Genomic DNA, 12,545 nt, shown 5'->3' with positions numbered 1-12,545 from the left:
TTCCCTACAGCAGCACTGTCATTGTGAATTATTTTTTCTTCTTCACTTAAAAAAATTGGCATTCAGCTGGTCTGATGCATAAGTTTCCCTGATGGATCCCATTTTATTTGGTATTTTGTAAGATCTAATGACAATATATTAAAGTAGTATCCATGAAACACCTAAATACTTAATTTCACTTATTTTTGAATCTCAGATCTATTTCATTAACTTTTTCTTAATATTGAAATCTCCTTTTCTAAAGTTTAGTGATTATTCAGCCAATTCTCAGCATCTTGCCCCTTCTTCAGACTGACAACTGAATTATATTCCAGTTGCTGGTATTTAGTATCTGCCATATCATGAATTCTTGCATAACTTCATGCAGTCAAACTTCTATTTCTGTTCCACAGGTTAGAAGGCAGGGTAAAAAAATTACCCTCTCTTTGAAGGATTTCTAGTTCTCATCAGAGCTATACAGGTCTGCTATTAGTATTTTAGGAATACTTTGTGCTTTTTGGAAAATGGTTCTGCCACTTCTTTGGGTGGAAAATTTCCCTTTCCTTTCTCACTCAGAAAGCACAAGTGCTGTGTTATTGATCAAGCCCAAAACTTCATAAACAGTAATCTCCTATAGGTAGTGTATGGATAGAAAAGTTTGAGCAGAACTATTTCTCATTAAAATGGAAGCTAAGACTATTCACTGAATTAAAAAGACAAAGAAAATATTTTTTGTTTTAAATTTTTTTCAAAACCAATGAATACGTTCATTAAAAGAAATGGACCTCTATGAAATTGAATAAAACTTCTGTCTCCTTCGCTTTTTGCAAATGATCAGAATTTGAACTTGTTTTTCAATGTTTTTTTTTTTTTTTTCAAAACCAATGAATACGTTCATTAAAAGAAATGGACCTCTATGAAATTGAATAAAACTTCTGTCTCCTTCGCTTTTTGCAAATGATCAGAATTTGAACTTGTTTTTCAATGTTTATTAGTTCCTTCCAAAAAAACTTGGAGCATTGTATAGAAAATAATTATCAATAAAATAACCCTGGCTCAGTAGTCTAGATCTGATAGTCATATTTTCAAAGAAAGGAAGACTAAAGCTGTCAGTACTCAAAACTACCTATAGGTTGTTTTGGCTATAGTGATCTTTACAAAATCCAGACAGTTCTTCTCCTATTTGAATAAAAAAATAGTCTCTTTCTTTAATTAACTAGACTGGTCTAATTTTATTTTTTCCAGTCAGGGCTGACCATAGTTACTACCTTCTTCACTTTCTGCAGCTTTAAGCTCTCAAAAGATACTTGCTTGGTTAAGTCACTTGCAAGTCTTTCCAGCTGTATTTCATCCAGAGGTGTTCCAGTGACTGATGTAATGTGATTAACCTTAAAAGCTTTCAAGTAATAACCTAGTTAGTCCTGATTGTCTTAGACTCCAGACAAACTTGAGACTTATTTGTTGTGTTAGTAACCAGCCCATGATTTTTTTATGCAGGCACTGCAGTCCAACTACCATATCACAGCACCTACTTTTATCTTATTTCACAGATTGAGTCAGAAAAATGAAGCATTATACCCCTGTGTGACAGCTCTGCTGCAATTAGGTGGCAGAAATCGCGCAAAATAGGCAGAAAGATGTGATGCTCCCTTGGAATACCCATCACTAGAGTCCTGTTGTCCCTGACACAAAGTAAGAAGACTGAAAAGATCAGAGAACTTGGCTTTAAAGACTCTGCTCACACTCTCCAAGGACAACACAAATTACAGAGGCTACCTTATTATTACTCTCTATTATTTGTATGATAGCAGGATCTAGAAGCTCAGATCAGGAGCCCCACTGCGCTAAGAACAGTGCAAGCACAGAGCAAAGCAATCTTTACCACCAAAAGCATCATGTCTAGCTGAGCTGGGCTGTAATAGGAAGGTGTAGCAATCACAGGTGGGAGATGAAGACAAATACTCCTAAGAAAATGCGTTTACCATACCCAAATAAATGAACACTTCCATCCTTCCTGCTGTTTTAGCTTCCTGGTATCACTCAGCATTTCCAGTTAATAACACAGCAGAGACAGATCTTCAAGAGTAATTTGAGGGAAACAGTAATGTTTTTATGGATGACGTTGGTTAGGGTGTTCCAAGGCAGGAAGGAACAAATTAGGTTCATAAACATAAAGGTAGGAAATGCAGAAATGCCAAAAGTCAAGGGCTGGGATAAAAAGCAGTATGACAAAATCAGAAAGGACACTAATATGTCTGTGCTACAGGCATGAAAAGAGGTGCTCCACAGAGGCAGGTCCTTCTTGTAGTCAAAGAATGAAAAGGAATTCCAATTCTACATCACAGACTGCAAACTACATCTGAATGGGGCAGTAGTGCAAAATGTCCTGTTTCCCCCTAAAGTTTCCTCAGCATTTCCACCCCCATCTCCCCCTTCACTGCAGAAAACTGTACCCTCATTTTTAAGTCTGTAGCAGCACTACTGGCATTATGAAAAGAAAAGCCAGACCAACATGCTTTTCATTGGAGTTTCAGGTTCATTTCAGGTGCCAGGATTTCTGACTGTCTTGGAGAAGACCCAAAACACATACAGTTTTGTAGATGAAATGAATTACCACCCTGGCTAGTCTGTTTATACTGTAAGTGACTGGCATTCAGTCCTCATCTGCTAGCCAGCATGTATTCTGCTAACAAAGTCTTTGTTTTATTACTCCTGGTAGAACTCCAGCTATGGGAGAAAGTTCTCTCTCCCCTTCCTCATTGTTAGCTTTCAAATCAGTGTTCCTAGTTCTCCTCCAAAATGGCATTGCTTTTTCTTGTCCATATGGTAAAAGTTAAGAGGTGTTGCTGAGCAGGGTATAATTTGTTACAGAAGGTGGTTTTGATCAGCATTTTTTTCAATTTTCTCTCCCTATTCCATGCTTTGAATATATTAGTTTTGTAAATGCCTCAGAGTAAGGTCTGCTTTACTTCTCTTTTTATAGTATTTTTCCTTTTTTGTTCCTGGCTTCTTTTGGAAATGCTCATGTATAAACTGCCTTTTCCACAGGGCAGGGATTATGTTTTCTTTCTGTTTTGCTAAGCACGGAAGCCATTTATGTGCTAAAATCAATGTATCCTGATTTTCCCCCCTATGATGTGTTAGCACTCACTAAATCTGTTCTTTGAATGTCTGGGAAAGAGGGCAAACAGCACTTATATTTTTGTAGGACAATATCTTCTCTATAATTTATGATCAGTACAATACATATTGCTGTGTTCAGACCTTTCTTTTCTGAAAAAGAGATTTCTGTACTTCTGCAAGACAACCATGCTGATTTGGTATATTGTTTATTTGGTGTTTTTTAAATGTAGGAAAAAACAGTCTTGTTAAAAGTTCTATGCAATGAAGAGACTATCAAAACGGCTTCACCATGTAACAATAATTATGAATTATTAATCTTGTTTGTGATATTCTTTACAAAAATGTAAATATGAGGGACAAAGAACTGCATGAAAAGAAATGCAAAGAACTGCTTCACTGATGAATATGACTCATTTAACTATCAAATGAACCGTATCTCTCACTGGTGGATGATTCATGTTGGTGCATGTGAGCAAAAAGGCTTTTTTTTTAAAACATCTGTGCTTCTGGCTGTCAGGAATAATAACATTCTTTACAAAACATGCCTAAAACAAATAAAGTTCCCAGTTTGACATACATATTTTGGTCTCATCACAATTTATTTTTAAATGGGATTTTATTCCAGGCTCCCAAGATTGAATTTTTCTGGATATTGTGGGGTTTTTTTTTAAAAGGGCTTAAAAGTAAATAAGAAGCAAGCCTTGATAAACAGCTCATTTGCTCCTTTGCAGCAAACCCATCAACTCTTCTGCCAGTTCTTTTTTTTTCCCTTTTCTCTTAATCAATGAAATTTAAATAATTAAAATTAATAAACGTTTTCCTCTCCAGTGAGCACCCAAGCCAGTTGGAAGCCCTCACTCATACTGGAAGAAAGAAAGTGTAAGTCCTTGCACTTTATTAGCACTGAGATCATTAAAGAATGTTTTAAGCATACTGAACAGTTACACCACAACCTGAAATTAATAACAAGTCTAGAATATGCAGACACAGTGTATCTCCTTCTTGGAAATGAATAATTTCCTAAAGAAAAAACATGAAGCCTTAAGCTTTCATGTGGCCCTAAAGGGTACCCTCACACACTTAAGTCTATTTCATGAAGAAAAAAGTCTGATTACATATTTATAATTACTCTATGTGGTCAAAGAAGAAATGGTGCACATCACAGACCTCTGTGTTAACAAAAAGGAAGGTCATGGTAGCCTATTTGAAAGAGAGACACGTGACACTGCAATAAAAGGTAAAATATTTCTGACCACTTTGAAAAGAAGAAACTGGATTTCTGTACCAAACCGTTCCCTGACTACCCAAATATAACAAAGGTCAATATGACTCCATGAGATGCAAATTTCTGATCAAGATGGGTGACCAAGGAGCAATGAGAACATACTTGCATCAAATTAGCTCTATACATGTAGGTCTTATACTGAATAAGGATGAGGAGATCTGAGAAAGAGGCACAAAGAAGGGCTGGATCTGCAGGTGTCTCAGTACTTTGAAATGTAGGACTAGGTACTGTGTGAAAGACATCAGACTTGGAGCCACTGGAAGTCCAACATCTTATAAACTGACTTCTGTGAACAAGAAATCCTAGGGGTATAATGTACAAGGATAGCTTTTAGGCCTTAAACATTTGTTTTTATGGTTCTCTATGTAATCACAAGCCAACAGTACTAAGGGTAAAAGACTGACTCTCTCAAATCAGCTCTAAAGGAATGAAAGCAGCCAGTCCAGACTGAACCTGTTCATACATAATGCATTTTCTAAGAAAGTGAGGACCACTTGCTAACCACTCCTATAGAATTAGAGGATCATTACCCTCACCAAGGGTATTTGTATTTCACCTGCTGCCGAAGGAGACCTCTGGCTGACTCTGATGCTTTCAACACCAGATCTACTCCTGAAACTATTCTGAAAAGTGTGAAGAATTATCAGACATCCCTGGAAGTCTATTTCAACTATCTACAGCCAGGAAAGGTGCAAGCTTTAAGCCTGAAGAGGTCTCTGCCCTCTTTAGAGAAGGTAAAATGTAGTTTCGCTTGTTGGCCCCAGTTGACCTCCACAAGACAAGGAAGATGTGAAGTCCTATCAGAGTAATGTTTCTGGAGCTGGTCTGTTGAGGGTGAAACTCAGCCATAGAACTCGATGTTCTTGTCATGGAAAAACACAACTGTGCTATTTCCATTCATGACTGCAAGGGATGACCTCCAGCACAGTAATTGAGTAACCTGAAGCTATGAGTAGGAAGCAGTGGAGTGAGGTACTGTCTTCTGATCTTGCTGCCACTTAAAACCTATCTACAGGAATGCTAATGAATACTTCCAAATGGAAAGTCAATGAAGACTTTGCCATTAGGAGGAATGGGGGGTGGGAGGCAGAAGGACAATGCAGTAGAGGAATCCCAGTGGTATGTTTGCACATCCACACACTTTTGGCCTGTGCTGCCACTGGCTCATAGATGAGGCTGACATTCCTGGTGATTTCCACTACCAGCCTCCCTTGCCATTGTGCCCCTTAGGAAGGGTTCTTCAGAAATCCTTCAAAACTAGTCACACTCTCAGAATTTACTTATCATTACTCACCACCTACCTATTTTCTTGGAGGAAAGCATAGCATAGATCACTCTATGCAAATTTCAAATGGAATTGTAAACAAATTGATGCACACAGAATGGTAAAAGTGTATTTGTAAAAAATTTATAAAAAGCAGCAAAAAGATGTACACCTTTTTTTTAAAGCATTCCCAGAGTCAGCACTGTTTTGGGGCAGGGATGTTGGCTAGAGGAAATGGAAAGGAAAACGAGCACAAGAAAGGAAAAATAAATCCACAGAATTCTAAATCTGTATTTGTGCCAATGCAGAGTAGCAATTTCTTTCTTCACATTTCAGAAGCATTTACAGTACTGCCTGTCCAAACTGAAACAATGTTAGATGAACCAAGATTCTAATACAGGGATAAGAATGACCTAGGCCTCCTCTGAATGGTTATAACTGATTTACTTTTTCCTATACTTCCTCTAGGGTTTAGGGGTTATAGAAAAATATCCATCTGTCCTATTTGATTAAGAATGTCTCAAATAGCCATTTTTCTCATTAATGAAAAGTCCCAAATATAATAATTTTGCTTCAAAAAGTTTTCACTCATACTATATTTCCTTCTGGCCTATGACAATTAACCATTTTTCCTCTCTTCCCCTTTCTGTTTTCAGTGTGAACTTGAAACTACTGCATTTCCCCTCTTGTTAGCTTGAAACCATGTGATGCAGCAACTTCCACTCACTTCTATGCAAAACACTCAAATTCCATTTGCATGGAAGATTTTTGTTTACACACAAAAAAAGAGAAGGAAATGAAAATTCAAAGTTTTGGAAAAATAAATACTTGAAAATGCACACATACCTGAGTGCATTTCCCTGAGCTCTAAAATCATTGGCCTTTGTAGTCAAACTTCCATTACTGCAGATCAATATCATGTCTGGAGAAGCAGGTGTTAAAATCTCATCAATACCTAGAGTAATGGCTAGCATAGTGTTTAGTTACTACTCCAAGCAGACAAATGCAGCTTTGATATTATTAGAATTTCAGTTATTTCAAGGAATCTAAACTGAGTGAATTGCTGAAACACTATTTTGCCCTAGGTACTATGTTCTGTGTCTTTCAATTAAAGCCAACAGTATTACTCGCCTTTTTGCGATACCACTGTATTTAACTGTAACACATTTTAACATTTACCTATACATGAACACAGAGGTAATCCATGTAACAGTGTTTTATACATTTGTTAAACTCCCCAGTGATACAAACACCAGATTTGCAGCTCCTAAAACTACAGGTTATTTTACCTACAACTGGTCCCACATTTTCTTTCAAATTAAAATTCTAATTGCTTAGCATTTTATGAATACAGTCAATAACTACAGATGGGAAACATGGAAATTCACAGGGTTTTTTTTAGTTACTAATTATATCTCTGAGTTTCTCTTTCTTCCCTTGTCTCTCCTTAATTTTTCATTGTGGGAAATGCAAAACATATTCTGTTTTGAATGTAAAAATCAGAGGCATTTTTTTAAATACAGAAATGAAATAACACACTGTATGACATCCAACCATGCTCTAGAAATTGCCTACTGGCATTTTTGCTTTGTTCTATATTTTCCGCTTCTCTGTAGATTGCTGATGTTGAAATTAGATGGGATTAGATGTTGGATTAGATGTGATACTGACAGGTACTACACAGATGGCAGATATGCCTTAAGTTTGTTAAGAATTTATCCTGGTCAGTTCATTCATAATGTTATTTTCATGACTAGACTTTGTGTTTCCATTTTCTGTAGTGAGACTAAGAAAACTGCCCCCCCATCAACCCAATCTCAAACAGTCTCACCTCACAGAAACCCTCATGTTAAGATTACACACTGCTGAGCAAACTGATTATTTTTAAAGCTAGGGTGAAACAAACAGACTCATCTTTAGTGGTGGAAGTTAAATTTTGTTTCACTCTTTTCAGGAAAGACGCATCTGACACTGGCACTTGGAATCATACTCTTCTCTCAGCGATGGACTGGAACACTCCAATTTCCAAATCAGTTGTGTACTTGAGGGATTTAATACACTTCCTGCAATGACTGACTATTAATTCTGTGACAACTAACTTTTAAACTTCTCTGAATAAAACATGAACAGGCTCTCGAGTGCAAAATATACCTAATTAGCCTACCTGTCCTTCCTAAAGGGTAGGGAATGATTGATACTTTCTACTAGTTTAGGATTGATACTTATCTACTAGATATTTTCTCCAGCTACTCCTGCCCCAGGTCTGTAACACCACTGGCTCTGGCAATATAGTGCCAGGGTAGTCGATGAACCTGTACTTCCTTGGCCAACCCTAAGTATCAATGGCCAGATCAGAACAGCTGGTGCCTCTGCAGTTTATCCTCCCCACTCTCCTGTTCATGCAGGAGAGCTGTAAAGGTCCCACTGTCCTTCACCCAGCCTGTTCAGAGTAAGAGGAGATGAATGGGAGGAGATCCTGAACCCGTGATCAAAGCCTCAGTTTTTTTCTGTAGTGACTTGAACACATTAAAAACTAAGGCTGCTAATTAATTTTCAGAAAACTTTGTGAAATTCTTATTATTGTAAAACATGGAGTACTTAGCATCATTAACAGAATCACATTGATAACTGACTTCTAATCAGCTTAGGTTCTGCATTTTCTACAATGACTTGTATTTATACTATGGGTTACTTCAGCATTTGTGAATTGTTATCAGCATTATTTTTAGGCCCTCTTTGTCTAATTGTTTAACTTCTTCAGGCAGTCTGCAGAAAATGTACTTGTTTAAAATTTTTAATGCTTTGGCTGCACTGTCTTAGCAACAGAAAACCTGATATTTGACTCTGTAATGTATGATAAAAAAAAAAAAAGAAAACAGAAACTCCCATGGCGCTCCTGTATCCTCTTACCATTTTCTTGTAACTATACTGTTTTATAGATGAAACTGTCACTGCAAAAATGACAAATATAACACAGAAAAGAACACAAATGGGCAATAAATCAGAAGTGACACTTCAGCCCATTGAAACACATTCAGCCAGTGCTGCAGAAAGTAGGAACATATCCTAGAATCATAGAATGTTAGGGGTTGGAAGGGACCTCTAGAGATCATCTAGTTCAACCCCTCTGCCTCTTGCTTTGGATTCTGTCCAGATGAGAAAGAGGACCTGAACCCTCTAACGACCAGTACAACCAGTGCTGGGGCCATCATGTAAAAACAGGCTTAGAATTCTACTTTGGAGGGTCACATCCATTCTTACTCTGCTTTCCTTGTCACCTGGCCTTGCAACAGCATTGTAATATGGCTTTGACATTGACACCACATAGGTGCTCGCTCTTCCCAGGATAACTGTACATAACTTCCACTGATGCAATTGCTGTTCAGAAGTATGAAGAGAAGAATATGCTCCTAAAACAGTGTATTCAACCTGCAGACAGACGTATCTGCACACAGTTTTCTTATACAGACACCATTGTACTCTCTTTTAGGAAATCATGGGTTCCCCATTACCCAAAATAGCACTTCAAGTTTCAGCATGGCAGAATACATCCAAGTCAGTACTACATGGTTCAAGATGGAGAAAAAGGAATATGAGTGTCTCTGCAGCCCATGTTGCTACACCTCAAATGCATTACATTGTAAAGGAGAAACTACAAACAGTGATAAACAAATTTCCCAATTCTTGCCAACTAACTAGATAAATAGGAAAACATTTTTGGTTTTATGTTAATAAACAAACTGTGTCTTCAGTAATGCAGTATAAATCTGGGGTAAATCCCTTGACATAAAAAATAATATAAAATTACATGAATCTGTGATTTAACCAATCAATTATTCCAGATTATTTTTTTCATTTACAGTGGAATGTCTGACAAGAGAATATGACCCAGACTATAACAATAAATCTTGCTTCTGTATTGAATGCACATCTGAAGAAATCTGTATATTTTATTATGATGCTAACTTCATAAGGGAGGATAAACCAATTTGGATTATTTTATCACTGTTTTTAACACAATTATAAAATATGATGCTCATCTAGATAGATGTTAAGGTATACAGGGTAAAAATAATGTAAGCTTTAAGACAGTCATTCTCTTAAAAAAAAATTCTTCCCAATTCTTAAGTATTGGTTATTCTACAAAACTTCTGACATGCCTTTTTGTACCCAGAATTTAATCTATGAAGAGTGTAGACCCTTCCAGCTCCATGTGTAATTAACAATGAGTAGTAAAAAGGGCATTCTATGGAAATCAGTCTTAATAATACCCAGTAAAGTAGTGTCTGCTTCACTAAATCACAATTGGAAATACTTTAATTTAAACATAAGTGGCTCAGACATACTTTGACAATTAAGAAACTGCCTGAAAGAATGAACATCCTAATCATAATTCCAAGCATGCTATTTTATCAGAATGCAGACATAACATAATAGATGAGGGCCAAGTGAATACCAAATATGGCCAATTTAAACTTATTACATGAAGTGTCTCTCACAAAATAATGAAACAAACTGCAAATTCTTTCAGGCCTTCTTAAAACCATGAGTTTGTTATTCAACTTTAAAGTCAAGACCATATAGCCACCTATGTGTGTGTTAAGTTTTTTCTTAACCTTCTACATGATTTCAACCATCCTGTTAAACCACATTTGTTTATTTAAACGTGGAGATGGCATAATGAGCACTATTATGCTTTACGGATATGTACTCTTTTCTCCCGGCTGACAGATGTCAGTTAGATATTCTCCCTATCTGTTGGAGGATAGGGTCAATTAAGTGGATCTCAACTTAGCTACTTTATGTAAGGTTAACATTGAAAGCTAAACACTATCCCCAAGACTGAATGAATTCCTTAGATTACAGAATCACACAGATTCATTCTGGTTGGAAGAGACCTTTAAGCTCATCAAGTCCAACCATTAACCTAACTCTACTGAGTCAATGCTAAACCATGTTCCTAATTGCCATTTCTGTACATGTTTTAAACACCTCTAGGGATGGTGATTCAACGACCTCCTTGGACAGCCTGTTCCAGTGTCTGATAAACCTTTCAGTGAATAAGTTTCTTCTAATATCCAATCTAAACCTCCCCTGGTGTGACTCAAGATCATCTCCTCTCATCCTGTTGCTTGTTACCAGGAAGAACAGACCAGCCTGCACCTGGCTACACCCTCCTTTCACGCAGTGGTAGAGAGCAATAAGGTCTCCCCTCAGCTTCCTATTCTCCAGGTTAAACAACCTCAGTTGCCTCATAAGACTCATAAGTTCGTGATGAGGTTGGAGGATATGAATGCAAGTAAGGTTGGCTAGAAAGCTGAGCTGTATTATAACAATCTTTCTGAGGAGGAAGACCTTTCAAAATTGGTAACAATGTTCAATAATGTAGCCAATATTTTAAATTTTCGTTATTCAAGAAACTTGCCACCTGAAAAAAAAAGAAAATCCCAACTCTGATCTCCCCATTGCTGCTCCTCAAATGCTAAAAGACAAAAGTAATCTCTTGATCTCTAAGGTAATTGCTTTGGTGCTGAGCAAAGAAGTGAGGAAAAGGCATTGAACAGAAAATGCACTGTAACATTAGTTAACAGAGCTATATAGTCCTACGGTTTTCACATAAAGAAATCCTTTTACATGTAGATCCTCACAGTCTGGGAATTAGCAAGAGAAAGGTGTGGGGAGAACATGCACCATTCCTTGCTTCCTCGTATCAGTCCAGCTCCTGTAAATCTCCTTGAAGAAAATCTTTGGCTTCCTCATGGATATTGCAGATACCAGTATTGCTGTACTGCCCTGAAGTTGAAAAGTCTGCCTAAAGGACCTCTGCACGGTATGTCTCTGTAAAAATACATGAATTCCTTTTGCTGTCATGGGACCAAGCACATGGGCTGTGTGAGGTTCCTTCACTCCCTATTTCAGTTCTGGCAACTGAGAAGGAGGGATATGCAGCTTTCTTTTTGATCACAGACTTTCAAACAGGAGGAGGGGTTGCAGAAATGTTGAGGGGATTTCCGAGGCTTCTTAATATATTTCGCAGATAAATGCTGTTTGCAGGTCTCATTTGACACTTTCTATCTCACTACAAATGTAGTTTCTGGTAAAAATTTTTATTACTTTTTTTTTTTTTTTTTTTTTTTTTTAAGGAAATAAAAGTCACGGATCTGACAGAGACCACAGAGCACCAATGCTATGAGCCACCAGTGACCAAGCAACCAAATAAAAACTTTGCTGGATTTCCTGTGCTAGCTGCATCTCTTTCCTCTTATTGTTAACTATTGTAGCCATCTCCCTCTTGTGGAACAGGTATACCTCCACTATTTTCTTTAGCTACACAGTTTTGCATTAAAACAACAACAACAACAAAAAAACAAAATAAGAAAAACATTTACATATCCATATGCAAAATCTGCAAGCTTATTTGAATCCTGTGGTGAAGAAATAAAAATCTGTTAAAATTTGAAGGATATGGAAGAGATCCTTTCTGTATCTTCAAAGCTTGATTTGTTTTCTCAAGTAAAAAGCAATTGAGCTATAAAAATGTATGCTACTAGAGCTTCTGACAAGTAATACTATCAAGAACAAGCTAGGACTTCTTGACATCTTCTAAATAGTTATTCTGGTTAGTTCATATGTTATTACATAATGCAAATATACATGCAACAATTTTGTCTTGATTGACATGGCAACTTGGGCATTATGGATCGCTCAGCTTTGTTATTATAACACATATCCCAGAATTAAAAGCTATAGCAGACGTCTCTAATTCTCTTAAGCTGAATCATTTAACTGTCTCCTACTGACTATAGCAGTATCCAGATGCTGAGCTCCTTGTCCCTTAGACACCCCAGTTACAACACTTACATGCTTCCCTAGTAACTATGCCAGAATTTTTGA

General features: G+C 37.0%; 1 protein-coding gene across 1 annotated transcript in view; it reads right to left on the bottom strand.

Moving 5' to 3' along the window:
* The window catches only part of PTPRM (protein tyrosine phosphatase, receptor type, M), a 331,529-nt gene that overhangs the window by 171,347 nt on the left and 147,637 nt on the right, over nucleotides 1–12,545 (bottom strand). The window lies entirely within an intron of this gene.

The sequence above is a fragment of the Chaetura pelagica genome, unplaced genomic scaffold (assembly GCF_000747805.2).
Source record: "Chaetura pelagica isolate M959 unplaced genomic scaffold, ChaPel_1.0 scaffold109, whole genome shotgun sequence".
NCBI classification, from domain to species: domain Eukaryota; kingdom Metazoa; phylum Chordata; class Aves; order Apodiformes; family Apodidae; genus Chaetura; species Chaetura pelagica.
This window is presented reverse-complemented; position numbering and strand designations above follow the sequence as displayed.